The sequence below is a fragment of the Mobula hypostoma genome, chromosome 4 (genome assembly GCF_963921235.1).
Source record: "Mobula hypostoma chromosome 4, sMobHyp1.1, whole genome shotgun sequence".
In the NCBI taxonomy this organism is placed as follows: Eukaryota; Metazoa; Chordata; class Chondrichthyes; order Myliobatiformes; family Myliobatidae; genus Mobula; species Mobula hypostoma.
This window is the reverse complement of record NC_086100.1, coordinates 203,823,476-203,846,851: the sequence shown is the minus strand read 5'-3', so window position 1 is coordinate 203,846,851 and position 23,376 is coordinate 203,823,476. Positions and strand designations below refer to the sequence as shown.

At 44.7% G+C, this 23,376-nt stretch overlaps 1 pseudogene; it reads right to left on the bottom strand.

Moving 5' to 3' along the window:
- Nucleotides 1-1,089: 1,089 nt before the first annotated feature.
- On the bottom strand, nucleotides 1,090-23,238 carry LOC134345910 (zinc-binding protein A33-like; annotated as a pseudogene).
- Nucleotides 23,239-23,376: the final 138 nt, after the last annotated feature.

The window sequence follows — 23,376 nt, the reverse complement described above, 5'->3', positions numbered from 1 at the left end:
TCTCTCTCTCTCTCTCCCTCTCTCGCTCTCTCTCTCTCTCTCTCGCTCGCTCTCTCGCTCTCTCTCTCTCTCGCTCTCTCTCTCGCTCTCTCTCTCTCTCTCTCTCGCTCTCTCCACACTCCCCTCCCCCGGCTATTCTGTAGCTCTGTAGCACACAATACGGGAACAAGCGGGCCACTCCCGGAAGCCGCGTGTTTTTTTATTTTCTGAGAGCACATTGCAGCTTTCCAAACAACGAAGAATTGCACATCAGACAATTCACTGGGCGTGTCAACCGTCATCACAGAGCCGGGAGGGGTGGGGACGGGAGTGTGGCGGGGAAAGCGAGCTGCAGTAAAGGAGGAATTGGAAATAGGGCGAGAGGCAGCGAAAGGGGAGAGAGAGACAATAAGGGAAAGTAGAACGGGAGTGAGTGAGTAGGGTAGAGTCGAATGTGTGGAGGAAAGACTGTGGCAGTGGGGAAGGGAACGAATGAAGAGTGAAGAGTGAGGGGAGAGGAGAAACAGAAAGAAGGAGACGGTGAGGGATGGGGAAGAGGAGGTGGGGAGAGTGGGAAAGGGTGAAAATGGGGGCAGCAGAGCGAGAACAGTTTGAGGAGGAACAAACAATTTTTGGGAAGCAGGGTGAAGGCCAATGGAATGATGGAGGGAGCACGTTTGAGTGTGTGTGTGTGTGTGTACCCCTCTGTGTGCATGTGGGTGTCTGTGTCTCTTTGCTCTTCAACAACTTTAAAATCCCTGCCCTGATCGCCTCACTTTGACCATGGATGTCCAGTACCTATTCACTTCTGTCCCCAGCAGGAAACCCTTAAAACACATTGCATTCTCCCTGACAACAGACCAGATCAGTTCCCCTTCACCTACACTTTACTTAGAGTCAGAGAGCACTATAACAAAGAAACGAACCCTTTTGCCCATTTAGTCCGCACCGAATTGTTATTCTGCTGAGTCCCAAAACTGCATCTGGACCATGGCGCTCAATATCCCTCCCATCCATGTACTGATCCAAACTTCTCTGCAATGAAATCCATAACTTCCACTGACAGCTCTTCCCACACCCTCACCACCCTCTGAATGAAAGAATTCCTGTTGTAACATGGATGAAATTACTGGAGAGACAGAGTCACTGGTAGATACAAAGCAGCTTCTTTATTCGACACAACAAGGTACAACAGGCATCTACAGACGGAGACACTTTCAACAGAAAGGCCTGCTAGCTCAATGTGGGCTCGATGTTTATATACTAAACACAAAGGCAGTTGCTACTTAAAAGGTTACAGACAATGCATAGACAATACTTCCTCTTGAAGCTACATACAAAATATCACACCATCCTTTCCTTCCAACGCCAACATGTCTGGGTTGGCATCCACAGCTTTTAGGAATGTAATTTAAGTCTACGATACATTTATTTGGCATTTCCTGTGCTAACATAGAAGACAATTAATATTTATAATGTATAGATAAAACTGTCTTCGAAACTACAGCACCTGGTCAAACTACAGCGCCAGAGTATCTGGTATTCACACCTTTTTAGGAAGCCCATTGTGGTGGACTCAATCCACAGTCCTTTGTCAAACAGTTAAAATAGAAGTCTGGTGGCCAAAGTCATTTAAGTGTTAACAAATCATCTACCCCCCAAAAAAATCCACTCCAACAATTCCCACTCAGGTTCCTCTTAGATATTTCACCTTTCACCCTTAAACTGTGATCTCTTGTTCCCATCTCACCCAACCTCAGAAGAAAAACCCTGCCTGCATTTCCCATCAACAACACTGATAATTTTGTCTACATCTGCAAAATCTCCCTTCATTTCCAACACTAGAGGGAATGAAGAACTTACCTTTTTCTAAAGTTCGAATCCTCAAGTTCCAGCAGACCGATTGTCAATTTTCTCTGCACACTTTCAATTTTGTTGATAATTTTCTTTCAGGAAGGTAACAAAAACTGCACACAATACTCCAGATTAGGCCTCAACAACATCTTATAGAACTTCAACATAACATCCCATCTCCTGTACTCAATACTTTGATTTATGAAGTCTAATGTGCCAGAAGCTCTCATTTCAACACTATCTACCTGTGACACCACTTTCAAGTAATTATGAATCTGTGTTCCCAGATCCCTCTGATCTACCGACTCCTCAGGATCCGACTTCTCACTGTGTCTTCATGCATCCCCAAATTAGTGCACACCTGGAATCCAATCCTTTGAATATGGAATAATGTTTGATGAGTTTCCAGCAGTAAATCTGACCTGCTGCGAAAATGACCTGTTTTAAGACTCTTGAAAACTGAAAGGGAATCTGAACAAATTACAAACTTACATGGACAAATTTCCTCCACCCACTCTAAGCACAAATAATTGGTAAGCGATTCTGTTGTAAATCCTGATAAATGGTTGGAAGGCAGTTTCTTTGTTGTTACCTATAATTCACGCATAACACAGCCACACCAACATTCCCAGTTAAACTATATTTTGATCCTTCTGTAAAAATGGTTAAACTATCTCAATAGCTTTTTTAATATATAATGAATCAAGAAATTCTGAGGCATAGCAGAATCGTTAGGCTTTACTATATCGTGTATCCTAAAATCAGCTAAAGGTATTGCAAGAAACAAGTTGGGGTAACCAAGAAAGCAACTATAGGACATTTTGCAAAACCCAACGAACCCATTTTTCAAGCGTGATAAGAACCCAGGCACCCAAAACTAAAAACACTCGTCTTGTGAAGTTCCCAACAGTCCTCCAACACACCTTGAACAGATTAATCATTTCTTCCCTCTTAAATTAATCCAATATCTTAACATTAAATTCAACCTCCACAATTTCAAACAGTGAAGCTGAAACAAGAGACAACCTTAGTGCACCACAACACAATCTTGAAGCCTATGCTTGTATCGCATCCAAATACTGTATTATAAGGTTGAAGATGAAGCTGATCTATAAACCACACAAGCATAATCAAGAACAGATCCAATTAAACAAATGAAATTGCTCAATAAATATTTTTATGTAACATCCCAGAATAACCATAGAGATAACTGAGAGTATTTAATGTTTCTTTGTATTTATCAATTATTTTCTGATCCAGTCCTTCCATATCAGTTTATTACCCACCCACATGCCTACAAATCTTACCACTGACACCGTTTAAGGAGTTTGACCATATAATTTCCAATCAAGAGCAGGTCCATTAATTCCATTTGTAAAACACACAACTTGTCTTCTAGCTACTGAAAGCTTAAATCCCATCTATTTGCCGACTGTTCAACCTTATTAATTGTGAATGCATCCTATATACAGTAAAATTGAAATTTCTACCTCTAATCCATAAAGCTCCATCATAAACACAAAATAATCTGCAGATGCTGGGATCAAAGCAACAGTCACAACACGCTGGAGGAACTCAGCAGGTTGGGCAGCATCAGTGGAAATGATGAGTCGATGTTTCGGGCCAGAACCCTTCATCAGGATTGAAGAGGGAATGGGTAGAGGCCCTATAAGGAAGGTGGGGGGAGGGTGGGAAGGAGAAGGCCAGTAGGTTCAGCTGAAAAACCAGTAATTTGAAACACAAAGGGGTGGAGGAGGGAAAGCAGGGAGGTGATAGGCAGGAAAACAATGGGTAGTAGAAGGAGGCGGAATCATGAGGGAGGTGATAGGCAGCTGGGGGAGAGTTCAAATTCAAAATCACATCGTGATTAGTTAATGTGAACATCAGTCAACCTTCCTGCCTTTCTGAGCTTGAGTTTGAATTTATATTGGGGATAGGAAGACACTTGTAGGAGCTGAGGTATTTGATAAAGCAAACTGGGAGAAATGTAAGTTTTTATGTGATGATCCATCAGTCTCCGAGTGACATTATTAAGGATAAAAGGGCGCAGGTCGTGGTGAGGAAGATGGTGATTTACTGGAGGTCATATTGATATAATATTTGAAAGGATATTTAACTTGGAGATGTTTGGGGTATGATTTAGAAAATGGGGAGATTTGAAACGATCTTAATATTTCAGTATTGATTAATGAGGGCAAACTGATTGTTACTGAAACATGGAAGGTTGTGTTGCTGGCTGCGTCATGTTGTGCAAGTCATAATCAAGATAATTTAAGTGAAGAAGTTAATCAATGTAGGGGTATGTTTTTCAGTGAATACCCAGAGGTGTTGGAAGTCAGCCGAAGCAATGATAGTATCATTGATGCAGAGTTTTCTTTGCAGAAATTTATAAAGTCTATTATTAATGCAAGTCGGGCGTCCCTAGGAAAAGGTGATATATGTAATTGTAATTCTCTCTTGTGAAAATATTAAATTTTTAAATCGTGTTTAGAGATGAGGTCATCTTCCTCCCTCATGGAGAATGCAGCACTTGTGCCTGTTCTGAAACCTGGCAGATCCCCAACTGATCTTTCTAGTTATAGGCTTATATCATCAATGTCTTATTTATGTAAACTGACGGAATGTATGGTAATCGAGCGCTTGAGCTATATTTTGGAAAGAGGGGTGATATAGTGTTTTATTAAGAGTGGATTTCGGAAGGGTAGAATTACATTGGATTCAGTTTTAGGCTTGGAAAATGATTATAAAAAAGCACAGTTAAATAAAGATGTTGTTACAGCAGTATTTCTAATATTGTAAATGCATATGATATGTTATGGAAGGAAGGACTTTTGATTAAATTTTGGAAATTAGGAGTGAGGGGATATTGCATAATTTATCTGAGTTTTTATTTGGACGGTTTGTGCAGGTACGGGTGGGCACATCATGTTTGTGTTTCGATGAGACAGAGAATGGGGCTCCTCAGGGCAGTATTTGTAGCCCTTCATTATTTAATATTATGATTAATGATATTTTCTCTGAGATGGGTACTCCGGTGCGTAAGTCACTATATTGAGATGATGTAGCTTTCTAGATTAGAGGTAGTATTTCCATTTTACTGTAAATAGGATGCAGTTTACAATTAATAGATCAAACAGTGGGCAAATAGATGAAGATTTTAAGTTTTCAGTCATTAAAACATGTTATCTGTTTTACTAACAGGATTAATAGACCTGCACTTGATTTGAAATTATATAGTCAATCTCCTGAAAATATGTCAGTGGTAAGATTTCCAGGTAAATAGATGGATAATAAGCTGACATGGAAGCACCATATCAGTAAAATAATTGATAAATGTAAGGGAGCATTAATTACCCTCAGTCATCTGTGTGGGTATTCGTGGAGTGCAACATGAAAATCTTTGTTGAAGCAGAATTCTTTGCCATAATTTTAGGGTTACAGTGGGTGGAAGAAATTGGTCCTTGCAAGCTTGTAATTTGTTTAGAATCCTTTTCGGTTTTGATGAGCCTTAAAACAGGTCATTCTAGCAGTAGGTCAGATTGACTGTTGGAAACTCATCAAACAATATTTCATATACAGAGTTTGGTTTATATGTCTGCATATGGGCCCTGCACATCGCACTGTTGAGGGAAATGATGGGGTTGACTGTTTCGCGACAAAAACTGTTTAAAATTCAACTGTAGAGATATGGACTTTCCATTTCACAAATCAGAAGCTAAGGGGTTGGTACGGTGAAGAATTAGGGACTTATGACAAGGCTTGTAGGATATTGGATATAAGGACAGACACCTTTACAGAATACATAAACCAGCTGGGTTTTTAGAAGAAGGACTTAAAACAAGAAGGGAAGGAATGATGTTGACATGACTTAGAAATGCCCTCACTATGCTTAATTGTGCCTTGTATCTAATTGGAAAACTTCATTCTGTATCGTGTATATTTTGTCATTCTGAAACTGTGAAACACATACTATTTCAGTGTGAAGCAGATTTGGCTGAAAAAAAAATCAAATGCAGTCTTCAGTACAATCTTCGGGGGTTTGATAGTTTTCAGATAAAAACTTTATTAAGTTATGGGACTAACTTTAAGTTAATTCACAGTATTGGACGGGCAAAGGCATATAACAATGGCAACGTCACAATTGTATCGGGGGACATCAATATGCAAAGGGTTGGGAAAATCAGGTTATTGTTAGATCACAATAGGGCATTTGTTGAATGCCTACAAGACGGCTTTTTAAAGCAGTTTGTGTTTGGGCCTACTTGCCGGATAGGCCATCTTGGATTGGGTGCTCTGTAATAACCCTGATCTTATTCGGGAGTTTAAAGTAAAGGAATCCCTAGGAGGCATATAATTGAATTCATACTGCACTTTGAGACAGAGAGCCCTAAGTCACATGCATCAATCTCTCAATGGAATAAAGGGAATTACAGAGGCATGAGAGAGGAATTTGCCCAGGTGAATTAGAGGAGGATACTGTGGAGATGACAGCTGAACAGCAGTGGCTGACATATCTGGGAATAGTTTACAAGGTGCAAGAGAGACAAGTCCCACCAAAGAATTTCTCAAATGGTAGTGGTAGGAATCTGAGGCTGACAAAGGAAGTTAAGGATTGTGTGTTACCTAAGGAAATGGCATATAAGGTAGCAAAGGTGAGTGGGATGTTGGATTATTGGGATGCTCTTAAAAGCCAACAAAAAACAACGAAAAAAGCCATAAGAATGGTAAAAATGAAATATGAGGGCAAACTAGCCAATAATATAAATCAGGATACGAAAAGTTTAGTTTTCAGTTACATGAAGAGTGAAAGAGAGTTGATATTGGACCACTGGAAAATGATGTTGGTGAAGTAGTGATGGGGGACAAAGAAATGGCAGATGAACTTAATGAACACTTAGCATCAATCTTCAATTTCTTTTCCAGTCAGCTTCGCCCCCACTTGTCCTACTTCACCCGTCCCATTGCCGGTGGACTTTAGGACCCGGGGGAGCCCGCGGCTGCTGCTGAATCCGCAGTGTTTCTGTTCTGTTGTCGGATGCAGTGAATGAATTAAAATTAACAGATCAATAAATCTCATATCGTGATTATTTCACTCTCAGCACATTTATATTTATAGGGACTTGACTCCTGATGCCGGTCCCGGGACCTGACCCGTTTACAGACCCGGAGCGGAACCGGAGCAAATTCTCAGCCACTGGTTTTCATCCCAAGGCGCAAAGAAAGGATAAAGTTTCCCCCTGAATTTATTCCCAGTAAAGGTGTGGAGATGGGACTTGGTCTCCGCGTTGTAAAATGAAACCGTCCCGGACTCGTAACTGAGATAAACTCCCACCCTCCCAGGGATGGGACCGGCAGGGAGACGGGGTTCAGGGGAGGTGTGAACGTTCATCATGTCACAAACCCGATGTATCACGTTATAAAACCGCTCGATGATCCAGAATCCGGTCTCCGGACTCAGTCTGTCCCCTTCCTTCCTGTCCACAGACTCTGCGGCGACTCCCAGACACCAGAGGCGATTCCCCGCCACCTCCACCTCCCAGTAATGTCTCCCCGATGTGAATCCCTGCGATCCCAGCACACAAGCCCGGTTTGTGAATCTCTTCCAGGTGTCAGGGAGATTCCTCCGGGTCCCAGTCCACCTCACACTCTTCCGGTCCTCAGACACCTCGAGCTGCGGATGCGCTGTTTCCACATCCAGGGTTGCAGAGACTGGGGGGAGAAACAGAGAATTAGAGAGTGCCCGGGGATTGGGGGGAGACTCGGGCAACGTGGCCCTGGTGATCGGGGGGAGACTCGGGCAACGCGGCCCTGGTGATCGGGGGGGAGACTCGGGCAACGCGGCCCTGGTGATCGGGGGGAGACTCAGGCAATGCAGCCCTGGTGATCGGGGGGAGACTCGGACAGCGCGGCCCTGGTGATCGGGGGTAGACTCGGGCAACGCGGCCCTGGTGATCGGGGGGAGACTCAGGCAACGCGGCCCTGGTGATCGGGGGGAGACTCGGACAGCGCGTCCCTGGTGATCGGGGGGGAGTCTCGGGCAACGCGGCCCTGGTGATCGGGGGGGAGACTCGGGCAACGCGGCCCTGGTGATCGGGGGGAGACTCAGGCAACGCGGCCCTGGTGATCGGGGGTAGACTTGGACAGCGTGAACCCAGGACGGGGGAGATTTGGGCAGCACGGCCCCGTGACCAGTGGGCCTCAGGCGCTGTCGGGAGGCTGACACGAACCTTTCCCATGGTTTGAACGACAAAAGCAGATTGACAACTAATGTCTCCCCAAGCGTTTTCCGCTGGACGGAGAGCAGAGATTTTCCGATCAAACAGACACAAAATGCTGCAAGAACCCAGCGGGTCAGGCGACAGGTGTGGAGAGAGGTAGAGAGTCTACAATTCCGGTCGACATCTTCCCTCAAGAACAGAAATAAACGGGGGGATGGACAGCAGAAACAAGTGCAGGAAAGGGGTGTTTAAACAGGAGGTCACAAAGGCTCCTCGGCCCAACTTGCCCACTTGCCCATTATTCCTTTCCACCTTTCTTATCCACGTACCCACCAAGATCTATTTTAAAACATTGTCACTGCATCCATCTCTACAGTTGATCAAGGGCCCGGTGTAAACAGAGATAACCCTCTTCCCTGTCCACTATACCATGAATGTTAGTGTCACCCACAAAGTTCTACTTTGTCACCTACAATCTCATCCAAATCATTAATATGAATGTCAAACACACGTGGGCCCAGCACCGACCTCTGCAGGTCACAGGCCTCCAGTCCTCTGTGTTTAAGAGACACTTGGACAGACACTTCAGTAGACAAAGCACAGAAGGAAACTGACCACTGATCTAATGCCGGCCAATGGGATGACTGTAGATGGGTAAATAGGTCAGCACAGAGATGATGGGTGGAAGGGCACATTTCTGTGCTGTACGGTGATAGCTCTGTGAACTGAATGGCTAAGAACCCCCAAACCCCCTCCCCCTCCACAGGTTCTGAGAATCCCAAAGACAGTAGCCCCTGACCGTTGACTCCTCAGAGAGGGGAAACAACCTCCCTGCATCCTGCCTGTTGACCTCTGAAAGAATTTTGTGTTTCCCTGCGATCTCATCCTATTCTTCTGAACAGAGAGGAGAGAACATAGAATAGTACAGCACAGGAACAGGCCCTTCATTCAATGTTACCATTCATTTGTGAGTGTGAAGTGTGGAGTGGGGGGAGGGTGAAGGTTTGAGACAGTAAAGGAGTTGATAATGAGAACCAGCGGGGAGAGACGAATGGCAGATTGAACCAGAACCAGGTGGGGGAGGGGTGGAAAGCCTGTGGGTGAACTGTGTGCGTAGATGTAACGAGAAAACTTGGAGGGGGACAAAGATGGAGATAAGGATCTCTTTCTGCTCTTTCCCACAACCCCATCATCCACAGCCCCTCATTAGGACAGGGGGTGAATTTGCAGTGACCCTTAAGCAAAACAGGTCCTGATGAAGGGTTTCAGCCCGAACCATCTACAGTTTACTCTTCTCCATAGATGCTTCCTGCCCTGCTGAGTTCCTCCAGCATTTTGTGTGTGTTGCTCCACTTTAAACATTGTCAGTGATTTGGCCACCACAGCTGCCTGAGGCAGATTCACCATCCTGTGACTAAAGGAATTCCCTCTCATCTCTGTTCTAAATGGACATCCCTACAGTCAGAGGCTGTGCCTTCTGTTCTTGACATCCTCACAACATCAACTCTCTCCAGATAGGTATCAGAGAGATCAGGCCGAGACCCTTCATCAGGACCTGTGTAGTTTGGACTACCAGCATCTGCAGATTTTCTCATGTTTGATTTTTAAAGCAGAAGTTGATAGGTAAACTTCTTGATTAGTCAGGGCATCAAAAGTTATGGAGAGGAGGTGGGAGAATAGGGTTGAGAGGGATAATAAATCAGTCATTCTTCTAAATTCCCATGAGTACAGATCCAGAACCATCAAACACTCCTCATATGTTAACTCTTTCATTCCTGGAATCATTCTTGTGAACCTCCTGGACCCTTTCCAATGCCAGCACATCTTTTGCGATACACTGGACCCAAAACTGCCCACAATACTCCAAGTGTGGTCTGAGTAATGCCTTTTCAAACCTCAGAATTACATCCTTGCTCTTGTACTCTCATCCTCTGAAAATGAAAGCAAACATTGAGCTTACCTATCTTACCACTGACACAAGCTGCATGCTAACCTTCAGGGAATCCTGCACAAGGACACCCAAGTCCCTTTGCACCTCGGGTAGCATGGCCCCGGTACCAGGACAAGGGGAGACACTCCAATGCCAGCATATCTTTTCTTTGATGAGCAGCTCACAATACTCAAGGTACCAGTGCCGAATGATGCCTGAGTATCACATCCCTGCTGTTGTATTCTAAACCTCTTAAATTCAATGCCTACATTGCATTTGCCTTCCTCGTCACCGACTGTACCTACAGGTTAACTATTCAGGTGTTCTGCAGAAGAACTTCCAAGCCCATTTGCATCTCAGACTTTTGGATTTACTCCCCATTAATAAAAAAATAATCTGCACATTATTTCTGCTACCAAAGTGCATGACCATGAATTTTACAGCATTGTATATCATTTGCCACTTTCTTGCCCATTCCTCATCCAAGTCCTTGTGCAGCCTACCTGTTTCCTCAACACTACCGGCCCCTCCACCAATCTTTGTTTCGTCTGCAAACTTGGCAACAAAGCCATCTATTCTGTCAGCTAAACCTTGATATACAGCATAAAAAGACGCTGTCCCAATGCCAACCCCTGAGAAACACCAATAGTCACTGGCAGCCAACCAGAAAGGGATCCTTTTACTTTCATTCACTGTTTCCTATCAATCAGCCAATGTTCTAACCATGCCAATAACTTTTCCGTCATAATATGAACTCTTAACTTGGTAAGCACCTTCATGTGTGACACCTTGGCCTTCTAAAAGTCCAAATGTACAACTGTCATAAGGTGGTGGCTAGGAATGGACCCAAGTGCAAGAGACAGACACTGAAGTACTAGGGACCAGACTAGGATACAGGGTGAGGGCAAGGACGTGGACACGCAAACCGGGAACCCGGAACAGGACTGGACAAGAGAGCTAGGAGCCCGGGCTTGGACTCCGAGCCAGAGACTGGACAAGGACCCAGTACCTGGCTCTTGCCTCTGGCTCGGACCCCAGAACTGGGCAAGGATGAGGCTTGGCTGGCAGGCAGGACAAGGCTAGAGTCTTAGAGACTAGAGGCGAGGCTTGGCAGGAGTCTGGAAACTTGAGGCGAGGCTTGGCAGGAGGCAGGAGGCTGGAGGCTAGTCCTGGGCAGGGCGCAGATCACCACCCGACGGAGGCAAGGGACAGGAAGGGACAGAACCAACCATAGGCAACGGCAAGACGGCCTGGCTTATCCGACGGAGGCAAGGGTTAGGAAGGGAGCTAGGTACAGGGTGGCTCCAGGATCAGACAGCAAGACAAGGCAAGGCTTCAGGCAATGCAAGGCAAGACAGAACTTCAGGCGAGGCGAGAGTTACCGGCAAGACAAGGCAGGGCTTCACAGAAAGCAGAAGGCAGGGGAAGGGATACAAGGAGTAAGAACAAGAACAATCCACTCTCATCTCTATTTTATTTCTTTTCAATGCTCAAAAAAAATTGATATCGTTTCCTGGCTTGTTTTGCAAAGACGGGCGTATAAAAAGCGCCAGAAGGATTATTGGAGATGTGAGTCACCCCAACCACAAACTGTACCAGTTGCTACCATACAGGAAATGGTACTGTAGCATAAAAACCAGGACCAACAGGGTCCGGGGAGATCTTCTTCCACCAGGCCATCAGACTGCTTAACTCATGCCGAGACAACTGTATTTCTATGTCATATTGACCAGCATGTTATACATATCATTTATCATAAATTACTATAAATTACACATTTAGACAAAGACGTAATGTAAAGATTTTTACTCCGCATGTACATGAAGGATGTAAGTGACAAAGTCAATTCAATTCAATTCATTTCAATTTTATATTTCATTTCTCCTCTCCCAATAATTCTTTTAGTTGCTCCCTGTAGGTATTTAAAAGCTACATCAGAAGGCATGGGATCCAGGGAAGTTTGGCCAGATGGATTCAGAATTGGCTTGCCTGCAGAAGGCAGAGGGCCATGGTGGAGGGAGAACATTCGGATTGGAGGGTTGTAACTAGTGGTGTCCCACAAGGATCTGTTCTGGGACCTCTACTTTTTGTGATTTTTATTAACGACCTGGATGTGGGGGTAGAAGGGTGGGTTGGCAAGTTTGCACACGACACAAAGGTTGGTGGTGTTGTAGGTAGTGTACAGGATTGTCGAAGATTGCAGAGAGACATTGATAGGGTGCAGAAGTGGGCTGAGAAGTGGCAGATGGAGTTCAACCCGGAGAAGTGTGAGGTGGTACACTTTGGAAGGACAAACTCCAAGGCAGAGTACAAAGTAAATGGCAGGATACTTGGTAGTGTGGAGGAGCAGAGGGATCTGGGGGTACATGTCCACAGATCCCTGAAAGTTGCCTCACACGTAGATAGGGTAGTGAAGAAAGCTTATGGGGCATTAGCTTTCATAAGTCGAGGGATAGAGTTTAAGAGTCGCGAGGTTATGATGCAGTTGTATAAAACTCTGGTTAGGCCACACTTGGAGTACTGTGTCCAGTTCTGCTCGCCTCAGTATAGGAAGGATATGGAAGCATTGGAAAGGGTACAGAGGAGATTTACCAGGATGCTGCCTGGTTTAGGGAGTATGCATTATGATCAGAGATTAAGGGAGCTAGGGCTTTACTCTTTGGCGAGAAGGAGGATGAGAGAAGATGTGATAGAGGTATACAAGATAATAAGAGGAATAGATAGAGTAGATAGCCAGCACCTCTTCCCCAGGGCACCACTGCTCAATACAAGAGGACATGGCTTTAAGGTAAGGGGTGGGAAGTTCAAGGGGGATATTAGAGGAAAGTTTTTTACTCAGAGAGTGGTTGGTGCGTGGAATGCACTGCCTGAGTCAGTGGTGGAGGCAGATACACTAGTGAAATTTAAGAGACTACTAGACAGGTATATGAAGGAATTTAAGGTGGGGGGTTATATGGGGGGCAGGGTTTGAGGGTCGGCACAACATTGTGGGCCAAAGGGCCTGTACTATGCTGTACTATTCTATGTTTTATGTTCTATGTTCCCAATCCTCTGTCTTCCTGCTAATTTTTGCTTTGTTGTTTGCACTCTCTTTTGCTTTTAATTTAGCTTGTCTTCCCTTGTCAGGCACGGTTGTACTATTTTGCCATTTGAATATTTTGGAATACATCTATCCTTCACCTTCCTCATTTTCTTTGAAACAGTCACAATTTCTGCTCTGCTGTCATCCCTGCCAGCATCTTCTTCAAATTTCCTTTGGCCAACTCCTCTCTCAGACCACTGTAATTTCTTTAACTCTGAAATACTACAACATCAGACCTTACTTTTATCTTATCAAATTTCAAATTGAACTCTGTCATGTTGTGAGCACTGCCTCCTGAGGGTTCTTTTACCCAATTGCCTCTGGTTCAATACATAACACCCAATCCAGTAGAGCTGATCTCCTAGTAGGCTCAACAACAAACTGCCATCACATGGCATTCAACAAATTCACTCTTTTGAGATTCATTACCAACCTAATTTTCCCATTTGACCTGCATGTTGAAATTTCCCATGACTATTATAGCTTTACATCGGCCTTTTCTATTTTCAGTTGTAACCTGTGGCCCACTTTCCGCCTACTGTTGAGATGCCTGTAACTGACTGCCATCAGTCTCATCTTTACATTTGCAGTTCCTTAACTCAAACCACAAGGATTCAACATCTTCCAAATCCTACATCATGTCCTTTTACTGATTTACCAGCAGAGCCACGCCACCCCCTCTGCCTACCTTCCGATACCACCAATACATTCAGCTCCAACTACAACCATCCTTCAGCCACGATTCAGTGATGCCCACAACACCATACCTGGCAATCTGTAATCAAGCATCAAGATCATCCTCTTTAATTCTTATACTCCATGCACTGAGATTTAATACTTTGTATACTGTATTTGCAACCATTTTTATTCTGCATCCTAATGCACTGATACTCACCCTGCTGGCTGCAATTTTGTTCTCTCATCTGTCCGCCCTTTCTGACCGTCTGACTGCATGTTATTTTGCATTTTTACCATCAGTCCTATCCCTTCACTCCAGTTCCCAATCCCCGACACCACCAAATTAGTTTAAACCCTCCCCATCAGCTCTTTCAAACCTCGCTGTGAGAATATTGTTCTCCCACAGGTCCAGGTGCAAAACGTCCCTTCTGAGCAGGTCATACCTCCACCAGAAGAGATCCCAATGATCTAAATAGAAACCATAGAAACCATAGAAACTACAGCACAGAAACAGACCTTTTGGCCCTTCTTGGCTGTGCTGAACCATTTTCTGCCTAGTCCCACTGACCTGCACACCGACCATATCCCTCCATACACCTCCCATCCATGTATCTGTCCAATTTATTCCTAAATGTTAAAAAAGAACCCGCATTTACCACCTCGTCTGGCAGCTCATTCCATACTCCCACCACTCTCTGTGTGAAGAAGCCCCCACTAATGTTCCCTTTAAACTTTTCCCCCCTCACCCTTAACCCATGTCCTCTGTTTTTTTCTCCCCTTGCCTCAGTGGAAAAAGCCTGCTTGCATTCACTCTATCTATACCCATCATAATTTTATATACCTCTATCAAATCTCCCCTCATTCTTCTACGCTCCAGGGAATAAAGTCTTAACCTATTCAACCTTTCTCTGTAACTGAGTTTCTCAAGTCCCGGCAACATCCTTGTAAACCTTCTCTGCACTCTTTCAACCTTATTTATATCCTTCCTGTAATTTGGTGACCAAAACTGAACACAATACTCCAGATTCGGCCTCACCAATGCCTTATACAACCTCATCATAACATTCCAGCTCTTATACTCAATACTTTGATTAATAAAGGCCAATGTACCAAAAGCTCTCTTTATGACCCTATCTGCCTGTGACGCCACTTTTAGGGAATTTTGTATCTGTATTCCCAGATCCCCCTGTTCCACTGCACTCCTCAGTGCCATACCATTAACCCTGTATGTTCTACCTTGGTTTGTCCTTCCAACGTGCAATACCTCACACTTGTCAGTATTAAACTCCATCTGCCATTTTTCAGCCCATTTTTCCAGCTGGTCCAAGTCCCTCTGCAGGCTCTGAAAACCTTCCTCACTGTCTACTACACCTCCAATCTTTGTATCATCAGCAAATTTGCTGATCCAATTTACCACATTATCATCCAGATCATTGATATAGATGACAAATAACAATGGACCCAGCACTGATCCCTGTGGCGCACCACTAGTCACAGGCCTCCACTCGGAGAAGCAATTCTCTACTACCACTCTTTGGCTTCTTCCATTGAGCCAATGTCTAATCCAATTTACCACCTCTCCATGTATACCTAGCGACTGAATTTTCCTAACTAACCTCCCATGCGGGACCTTGTCAAAGGCCTTACTGAAGTCCATGTAGACAATATCCACTGCCTTCCCTTCATCCACTTTCCTGGTAACCTCCTCGAAAAACTCCAATAGATTGGTCAAACATGACCTACCACGCACAAAGCCATGTTGACTCTCCCTAATAAGTCCCTATCTATCCAAATGCTTGTAGATTCTGTCTCTTAGTACTCCCTCCAATAACTTACCTACTACCGACGTTAAACTTACTGGCCTATAATTTCCCGGATTACTTTTTGATCTTTTTTTAAACAACGGAACAACATGAGCCACTCTCCAATCCTCCGGCACCTCACCTGTAGACAGCGACATTTTAAATATTTCTGCCAGGGCCCCTGCAATTTCAACACTAGTCTCCTTCAAGGTCCGAGGGAACACCCTGTCAGGTCCCAGGAATTTATCCACTTTAATTTTCCTCAAGACAGCAAGCACCTCCTCCTTTTCGATCTGTACAGTTTCCATGATCTCACTACTTATTCCCTTAATTCCATAGACTTCATGCCAGTTTCCTTAGTAAATACAGACGCAAAAAGCCTATTTAAGATCTCCCCCATTTCCTTTGGTTCCGCACACAGCCGACCACTCTGATCTTCAAGAGGACCAATTTTATCCCTTACAATCCTTTTGCTCTTAATATACCTGTAAAAGCTCTTTGGATTATCCTTCACTCTGACTGCCAAGGCAACCTCATGTCTTGTTTTAGCCCTCCTGATTTCTTTCTTAAGTATTTTCTTGCACTTCTTCTACTCCTCAAGCACCTTATTTACTCCCTGCTTCCTATACCTGAAGTCCTGTCTTCTCAACTATCTTTAATCTGCCAAATTGTCCTGCTTCTCCCCTCACCAGCATGTGGCACAGGCAGCAATCCAGAAATTACAACCCTGGAGGTACTACTCTGAGATTTCTACCAAGCTCTCCAAATTCTATTTTCAGGACCTCTTTGCTTTGACTTCCAATGTTATTGGTCCCACAATATACCAAGATATCTGGCTCTTTTCTCTCCCTCTCTAAAATGATGCAGACATGATCTAAGTCGTCCCTGACCCTGGCACCTCGGAGGCAACATGCCATTCGGGTGTCCCATTCACATCCACAGATTTCCCTGTCTGCTCCCCTGATGATTGAGTCCCCTATCTCTACCAGTCCCCTCTTCTGCCTCTCACAACAGTGAGAGCTGCTGATCCAGAAGACCTGCGACAATCAGAGTCTGCACTCACAGGCTCATGAAGGACTTGTGTATTTTTCTGGCAATCACAGTCACCACAATGATACCCACTTTTATTCCCTACAATATCATCAGATCAGTATTAATTTCCCAATCCTGTGGTAAGATTCAAACTCATGTCTTGGCATGTTAGTGCAGTGTGCCTGGGATCAGGACACAGTGGTTCATTTGCCAGTCCGTGTATTGGTTGTATCGTGACTCTGTGCTGGTGTGTTCAGGGGACTGACATCTCCAGCTGACCGTGTGACAGTGATGCCTCCCAGTCGGTGGGGTTGATGTGGAATACATTTCAGTTCCCTTTCAGCCCAGTACTACAGTCAACCTTTAACTCAAATTGGAACTAAATTGAGTCTCATAAACAAGAAGAAATGAATCTTTGTAAGTTTTACCTCGATTAATGGCAGCAAGTGTTTCTCTCAGCACTGGGTTCAACAAATAGGGGTGATCGAACTTTTCAACTGGTAGGGCCTCATCTGTCACTGACAAATCCTGGACATTGTCACCAATTCTGTAAATATTGAACTGCTGGTTATAAACTGCTATTTTGAACTATTTTACAAATCCATACAGGGTTTCAGTAAAGAGCATGTCCTACCTCCTCTTCCGACGAGCTTCCTCCTGAAATAAATAAAAACACAAATCCAATTAGAGTTGGACTTACTGTCCACATCCTGAATTCCATCCAAATCATTACAAGGTGTTGAAAATTCCCACTCCTGCAGTCACTCACACACACGAACAATATAGCACCACGGGGTAAATTACATGGAAAGTCTCTGAAAGTTAGACCATTACTGAGAGAATGAAATTTACAGGAAAGAGAGGACAGGCTGTGCTTTTTTTATCTGGATATGACATCAGCGTGATAAGATGGAGGAATTGAAGATCAGTGATGGATTTAATTGTGTGCAGGTGGACAAAGTATCTCTATCTATGGGGAGATGAAACTCCAGTTGGATTTTAATAAACCCCTTAAGAAATTTGGTGAGGAGAATGTGGAACTCACTGCACAGGAGTGGTTGCAGCAGAACAACAGAGACGAAATGTAATGGGGAAGCTGGATAAACACAGGATGCACCATGGAGTTGGGAGACTGTTGCCGGGTGTGGTGAGTAGGAGGGAGGAGGATTGTGAAGCAGAGAAATTGATAGAAGATGATGGACTGAATTCCCTGGTTATGATGGAAAATGGGATATAATTCCCTGTGAAACTTATCTGAAAAAGTAAAGAAACAGTGAAAGATTCCCTAATCTGATGGAAACCATATAGAGAGGGTAGGTTTGATGTGTGTGTCACATTCTTTGTTCTCACTGATTGACAGAGAGTCCCTCACACCCACCGCACCAGACACACTCACAGCCTGTGACTGGAATTGGTGTTAATGGGAGTTTTAGAGGAATATTTAATGTGGTAATTAAGGACAGAACCCGCAGCTCTGTGTTATGATCTGAGTAAATCAATTCTGTGTTGTGTGTTTATTATGGTAACTAGTCACGTAAGTGGGAACGTGGTAAAAGCAAAGGGAATAAGTTACATATTCGTGCTTTGTTTTGGGCAGTTTTGAGCTGGGGACGGATAGATGTCATATCATTTGTTCACCGCTTCATTGCTGCTTAATTACGATTAGTTACGCTTAAGTTTCTTTGCTTCAAGGTTGTATCTTGCTGATAAAGGATTGAATGCATATCTTCGACATTTTTGAAAGTCATTATTGGAGTGATTGGAGGGCGCGTCATGCAAGTACAACAATCTACGCAAGGTCACCAGCCGCTGACCTTCATTGGCTGCTGTACTGTGTTGATTTCAAATATACCACTGTTCATTCAGTGCCCTTTGACAAAAACAGATTTAAATACATTCCCTCACCTTGAGAAATATCACACTGTCTTTTTGATCCATCTGTTCCTTTAACTTTGAGATTTCTTCCTGAATAGTCCTTATATTCTCTTGAATCTCCCGAAGATTTTTCTCCATTGGATTTAGAATCCTCGCCACTTCCGTCCTGAGATCCCTGAGTAAACTCTGCTCTTTCTCAGTGATAAACCGGCGCAGTTCAGAAAACTGGGATGTGATGTTGGACTGAAGGCTGTGTGACTGTTCCTGTCGAATGAAAGGTGAAAATTAATTTATTGTATTGTTGTGTTGTATTTTTTCATGACATTAAGGTGAAAATTTGGTCCATTAAAGTCCATGCTAGTGCTGAGACATTCGCTTCAACCACATTCCCTCACGTTTTCCTGAAATCTATTCTCCCTCATTGACCCATTAACTCCCACCTGATTCACATACACAATTTCCAACCTTCAGAGAGTTAATAGAACATACAACATAGAAGAGTACAGTACAGTACAGGCCCTTTGGCCCACATTGTTGTGCCGACCCTCAAACTCTGCCTCCCATATAACCCCCAAAACTTAAGTTCTTCCGTATATCTGTCCAGTAGTCTCTTAAACTTCACTAGTGTATCTGCCTCCACCACTGACTCAGGCAGTGTATTCCATGCACCAACCACTCTCTGAGTAAAAAACCTTCCTCTAATATCCCCCTTGAACTTCCCACCCCTTACCTTAAAGCCATGTCCTCTTGTATTGAGCAGTGGTGCCCTGGGGAAGAGGCGTTGGCTATGCACTCTATCTATTCCTCTTATTATCTTGTACACCTCTATCATGTCTCCTCTCATCCTCCTTCTCTCCAAAGAGTAAAGCCCTAGCTCCCTTAATCTCTGATCATAATCCATACTCTCTAAATCAGGCAGCATTCTTGTAAATCTCCTCTGTACCCTATCCAATGCTTCCACATCCTTCCTATAGTGAGGTGACCAGAACTAGACACAATACTCCAAGTGTGGCCTAACCAGAGTTTTATAGAGCTGCATCATTACCTCGCAACTCTTAAACTCTATCCCTTGACTTATGAAAGCTAACACCCCATAAGCTTTCTTAACTACCCTATCTACCTGTGAGGCAACTTTCAGGGATTTGTGGACAAGTACTCCCAGATCCCTCTGCTCTTCCACACTACCAAGTATCCCGCCATTTACTTTGTACTCTGCCTTGGAGTTTGTCCTTCCAAAGTGGACCACCTCACACTTCTCCAGGTTCAACTCCATCTGCCACTTCTCAGCCCACTTCCGCAACCTATCAATGTCTCTCTGCAATCTTCGACAATCCTCCACATTATCTACAATACCACCAACCTTTGTGTCATCTGAAAACTTGCCAACCCACCCTTCTACCCCCACATCCAGGTCATTAATAAAAAATCACAAAAAGTAGAGGTCCCAGAACAGATCATTGTGGAACACCACTAGTCACAATCCTGCAATCTGAATGTACTCCCTCCACCACGACCCTCTGCCTTCTGCAGGCAAGCCAATTCTGAAACCGCCTGGCCAAACTTCCCTGGATCCCATGCCTTCTGACTTTCTGAATAAGCCTACCATGTGGAACCTTGTCAAATGCCTTACTAAAATCCATATATATCACATCCACTGCACTAGCCTCATCTATATGCCTGGTCACCTCCTCAAAGAACTCTATCAGGTTTGTGAGACACGATCTGCCCTTCACAAAGCCATGCTGACTGTCCCTGATCAGACCATGATTCTCTAAATGCCCATAGATCCCATCTCTAAGAATCTTATCCAATGGCTTTCCCACCACAGACTTAAGGCTCACTGGTCTATAATTACCCAGTCTATCCCTACTACCTTTTTTGAACAAGGTGACAACATTCGCCTCCCTCCAATCCTCCGGTACCATTCCCGTAGACAACGAGGACATAAAGATCCTAGCCAAAGTCTCAGCAATCTCTTCCCTCGCCTTGTGGAGCAGCCTGGGGAATATTCCGTCAGGTCCCGGGGACTTATCCGTCCTAATGTATTTTAATAACTCCAACACCTCCTCTCCCTGAATGTCAACATGCTCCAGAACATCAACCTCACTCATATTGTCCTCACCATCATCAAGTTCCCTCTCATTGGTGAATACGGAAGAGAAGTCTTCATTGAGGACCTCGCTCACTTCCACAGCCTCCAGGCACATCTTCCCACCTTTATCTCTAATCGGCCCTAACTTCACTCCTGTCATCCTTTTGTTCTTCACATAATTGAAGAATGCCTTGGGGTTTTCCTTTACCCTACTCGCCAATGCCTTCTCATGCCCCCTTCTTGCTCTTCTCAGCCCCTTCTTAAGCTCCTTTCTTGCTTCCCTATATTCCTCAATAGACCCATCTGATCCTTGCTTCCTGAACCTCATGTATGCTGCCTTCTTCCACCTGACTAGATTTTCCACCTCACTTGTCACCCATGATTCCGTCACCCTGCCATTCTTTATGTTCCTCACCGGGACAAGTTTATCCCTTACATCCCGCAAGAGATCTGTAAACATCGACCACGTGTCCATAGTACATTTCCCTGCAAAAACATCATCCCAATTCACACCCGCAAGTTCTAGCCTTATAGCCTCATAACTTGCCTTTCCCCAATTAAAAATTTTCTGGTCCTCTCTGATTCTATCCTTTTCCATGATAATGCTGAACGCCAGGGAGTGGTGGTCACTGTCCCCCAGATGCTCACCCACTGAGAGATCGGTGACCTGGCCCAGTTCGTTACCTAATACTGGATCTAGTATGGCATTCCCCCTAGTCGGCTTGTCCACATACTGTGACAGGAATCCGTCCTGGACACACTTAACAAACTCTGCCCCATGCAAACCCTTGGAACTAATCAGGTGCCAATCAATATTAGGGAAGTTAAAGTCACCCATGATAACAACCCTGTTATTTTTGCACCATTCCAAAATCTGCTGCCCAATCTGCTCCTCGGTATTTCTGCTGCTACCAGGGGGCCTATAGAATACTCCCAATAGAGTAACTGCTCCCTTCCTGTTCCTGACTTCCACCCACACTGACTCAAAAGAGGATCCTGCTACATTATCCACCCTTTCTTTAGCTGTAATAGTATCCCCGACCAGTAATGCCACCCCTCCTCCCCTGTTCCCCCCCTCTCTATCTCTTTTAAAGCACTGAAATCCAGGAATATTGGGAATCCATTCCTGCCCTGGTGCCAGCCAAGTCTCTGTAATGGCCACTACATCATAATTCCATGTATGTATCCAAGCTCTCAGTTCATCACCTTTGCAATTAACCATTCATCCAGCATGTCTTTGGGATGTGTCTGAAACTGTCGTGGTCACAGAGAAACATGCAAACTCCACACAGACAGCACCAGAGTTCAGTATCGGACCCAGGTCACTGGATCTTCAATACTCTGCTATTCTGCATTAATGGGAGCAGCAAAACTAAACAGTAATATCAGAAATTCCACTCAGGAAGCCTCACCCGAACTCCAGAAATCTTCTCTTTCTGTTGCTGTTCCTTTTTCAGGAAGTCTGATTTCTTTTTTGTGAGAGAGTCTAAGGAAGATTTTAGCTGATCCTGGAAGTCAGGGTGCAAAGGAAATTGAAAGAAAAAACAACAATGAAAGAAACAAGTGATCAAACCCGATTATCGCACAAAATGCCGGAGGAATTCAGCGAGTCAGGCAGCATCTGTGCAGGGGGAATGAACAGTCGACGTTTAGGGATGAGACCCTTCATTAGGACTGGAAATGAATGGGGCAGAAGCCAGAATAAAAAGGTTGGGGATGGGAACCAGCTGGCAGGTGACGGGTGAGACAACGTGAGGGGAACGTGGGGGACGGTGATGAAGTAAGAGGCTGAGAGGGGACAGGTGGAAGTGGTAAAGAGCTGGAGAAGAAAGAATCTGATACGAGAGGACAATGGAGGAAACGGGGGGATTTGGGGCTGTTTGGGGTCATGAATGGTGACGAGGGAGGAAGTGGTGTATCACTTGTCCCGTTTGCAGGTATCGGTGTCGGGGAGATCAGTGGGGAGGAGCAAGTGGATAAGGGAATTACGTCGAGAGCGTAGAGTCGTAGTGGTGGAAGGTGGGAGTGGGCTTCTGGAGGGAAGATGTGCTTCGTGGTAGAATCCCATTAGAGATCGCGAAAGGTGGGTGAATGATGTGTTGTTTATGGAGGCTCGTGTCGTGGACAATGAAGGATGGGCTGAGTATCAAATTCGGATTAGTTTTACCTCGTAGAGTGTAACAGCTTCTTTAATCGGCAGGAAGCGGTGCTCTCTGTGTCTCGGCGTATCTCTACAGATCAGACACATGAGTGTCTTGTCCGTTTCACAAAACAGCTTCAGTTCCTCCTCATGGTCCTCGCAGTGACGTTTCATTTCCTTACCTTTCCGATTCACTTTTCTGTTTCGAGCTTTTTCAGCCAGATTTACTAAGGCCCGATTGACCCTGAGGGTGCGGTCAGCAAACACCGCTCTACAGTCCGGGCAGGAGTTTCTCTCCTCCCTATCCCAACACAGTGTGATACAAGAGCGACAGAAGTTGTGCCCACACTCCAGGATAACCGGATCGGTGAAGAATTCCAGGCAGATGGAACAAATTACCTCCTCGGTCCAACTCTCGGCCGGTCTTTTCGAAGCCATGTTAACTCCCAGCACTTCCTGATTCGCAATGTTTTCACTTTCGGGGAGCTGCGGATCCCCTGCAGTACCGCGAGTGTCCACTACACGCGCTGCAGACTCGGGCAATGAACATTATGTCGCTGCGTCTGTTCAGCGGGAAAGAATTGTGGCAGTTTCCATGTCAGTGTGGATACAGAAACTCATTCAACAGGTCGGAACAGAAATGAAAACTCGACAATGGACTGCCTAAGCCCGGCTGCCATAGGAGGAGGGTCGG